We start from the raw sequence: 3,391 nt of genomic DNA, 5'->3' as shown, positions 1-3,391 counted from the left end.
ATCTCTTTGTCCTTTCACTTTCAGTTCTTAAATTTATCAATTAATCATTTTATTTATGTGATAGGCTTGCATTTAAAATAAATATTTACCATAAATTAAAGGTATCTTATATTATTAGATATATTATTATAAAATAGGTTTTAGTTAAGGAGTTATTAATACTTCAAGTGCAAAAATGATGACATAAAACCTTGATAAAAATGTACTTTTAAGTATTAATCATTTCCGTTTAAATAATATTCGTATATTATTAAAGGATAATTATAGAAATTTAATCAATCAAGTCCCTACTTGATTATTCTAGGACTAGAATTGTAATCCGTGAATTAAATACATTCTAGTGCTTAATTTCTAAATTTATTTTCAATCAAGTCACACTTTATTAATTATCCCAGTTTAATTTCTAACTAATGGTTCTTAACATGTGTGACCCATTAGGTTTCTAATATGTTGATCCAAGTATAAATTATAATTCTAAATAAATAAAATTAAATAAATCAAACAATTTAATTTATTATCAATTTAATAATTGATTAATTTATATTTGAAGATTAAGTGCATTTTCTAGCAATATATCGCGATCTTCCAAATATTAGAAAATTCATAAGTGATTTAATTTAATTTTTCAGTAACCAGTTTCTCAGTGTAATTATTATTCATTTATCAATAATATTCTGACTTAGACATTTTAGCATGGAGTGTGTTTGCTATGTCAAATTATATTTGTTTGTAATATTATAGTCATTAATTATTTGAATAAGATTTAAAAATCTTTTCAAATCTCATTCCACCTTATATAAGGATTTAATACTTAATACTATTTAAGAACATGTGGAACATTTTACCTAATTAGCCTAGGATGATGAATCCTCTTTTGATCATTCAAATACCTTCATATAGTTTATATTATATTAAATGTTTGTCTATTTGTTACATTTACCAAGATAATATGTAATAGGATCAAAATATAACACTCCTTATATAAGATAACTTGGTGATATCGAGTTTAAGAATTATTTACACAATCGTTACATGAGTCTTTTCATAAAAATATATGATATTTTTATGGAATTCTCATGGGAGTTAGTTCAATATACATATCTTATGATAAATATCTCCATATTAGTTCTAGGTATCCCTTATACCTTAACTTATGAGAATAACTTCTTCATTTTCTAAAAGAAAGAACATAATATGAATGAGTTTCAATGACTCTAATGAATGTCCAATATTTAAAAGAGCATAAACCATAAATATTTCAAGAACATAAACCATAAGAATTTCATAATTATAACAACTTTAAAATTTTCTTTATACAACATTTTTATCTCATTAACTTTATCTTTACTTTAGATTCATTAATCTAATATTATATAAGTATTAAAGATAAATTAAGCCTTTATTAATAATAAATTTGTAGTTACATGAATATAATAAAGCCATATATAACCACTCAATTGATTACATGACATATTAAACTAACAATCTCTCACTTACTCTAAAGTCAATCAAACATGTATCTAATACCATATTACTTCATGTAGCATTAATTTTCTGTATGGATAGTGACTTAGTAAAAGAATCTTCTAAATTCTCTTCGGCTAGTACTCTTGACATGACTAAAAAGATTGATATTTTCTCTCAAGTGTAGGAGTGTTGAAGTAATAAATAACCTGGTAAGACCGAGGTCGAATCACATGGAGGTTAATTATAATAATAATAATACTAATAATAATAATAATAATAATAATAGTAATAAGAAGAAGAAGAAGTTAAAGAGAACTTTGAGATGTAAGAATAATGTGTAGATTAAACAATAAAAATAAATGTCAAGGTAAGAGAATCTACAAATGATATTTCAAACAAGTATAGTATAAACTTTTTTTATTACTCAACTAGAAACTACACACAAAGAATGTTCCAATCGGATTTTAAATGGTTAACATGATTATATTAGTTATCTTATTCGAAAATGTTAATACTTGTAAATGTTGTCAGGTATTCATGATTATATTAATAACAAATCAAATTCCTTTCATGGCACAAGTATCAGTTATACCATACGGTTGTGTTATGAAAGTGTCAAGTGTTTGTTACACTAAGTGTTATACAACATAAATCTAGATTAATCATTTAGCAAGCAAAGTATTAAGAGTGAACAAGATAACAAATACAAAACCTGTTAGTATCCAAGTTCTACAGCTCCAATTATAATCCAATTACTAAACAATGTTTCAGTTTAGACTAAACCAGCATTTCTTTTTTAAGCTTCACCCTTTCTTTGTCCTTTCAATTTCAGTAATTTAACTAATCAATCAACCCTTTTATTTATGTAATAAGCCTGCATTTAAGGTGAATATTTATCATAAATTAAAGGTATTTTATGGTATCAGACTTGTTATTATAAAACATACTTTAGTTAAGAAGTCATTGATACTTCAAGTGCAAAATAATGATATAAAAATTTTATAAAAATATATTTTTAAGTATTAATTACATCCCCCCACTCAGCCTATTACTAGTCTCTAGTAATCAAAACATTAAAATATATTACTAGTCCCTAGTAATCAAAGCGTTAAAATAGAAAAATAATTTGCAAATTTTACAAAGTAAGGCATTCATCATTCAACTTTCATTAATCTATCCAGATAAAGAAACTCTCATTAAATTTATATATCTGCTCAATATCTCTTAAATAAGATATTAATAAACTTTTTTTTATGCTCAATATATCAACACATAGTTATGGGGCTTTACTTGGAAAAAAATAAAATTTTTGTTCTAATGTTTAACGTTAACTTTCTTGAGTTGGGATTTTTTTCCTCTTTTTATTAATATATATACATATAACTTAAAACACAATGCATCTTTAACTTATGAAACAAGCTTTCGGTTAATGACACCTAGACAAGTTGGTCTCAGGGTACTAGGTGTTGAGACACTCCTACAAGCTTAGTAACTCGGATTGCATATACTGATATATAGATAGTGTAATGTTTAATTTCTTTAAGTTTTTCTCCTTAACCTATGTAACAAGCGTTGGGCTAAAATTTTTCAAGTCAATTAACTTTAGAGTATTAGGTGTTAAAATATTTATTTGGGCTTAATTTCTTAGGTTAGGGAGATTACAAAACAAAACTTATCTATATTTTTATTATCATTATTTTTTTGTTTTCATTTTTTTTGTTTGTTTGTTTTTTTTTAATTTATTTACTATCCCTTTTTCTTAATTGTTACCTTTAACAAAAGAACATAAATAATTAATAATCCAATGTGTAATGACACGACCAAAAGATTAATATCTTCTCACAAATGCAGGAGTGTCGAAGTAATAAATAACCCGGCAAGACCGGGATCGAACCACAAGAAGGTTAATTGTATAAATTATAAC

The sequence above is a fragment of the Populus euphratica genome, unplaced genomic scaffold (genome assembly GCF_000495115.2).
Source record: "Populus euphratica unplaced genomic scaffold, PopEup_1.0 scaffold713.1, whole genome shotgun sequence".
In the NCBI taxonomy this organism is placed as follows: Eukaryota; Viridiplantae; Streptophyta; class Magnoliopsida; order Malpighiales; family Salicaceae; genus Populus; species Populus euphratica.
This window is presented reverse-complemented; position numbering follows the sequence as displayed.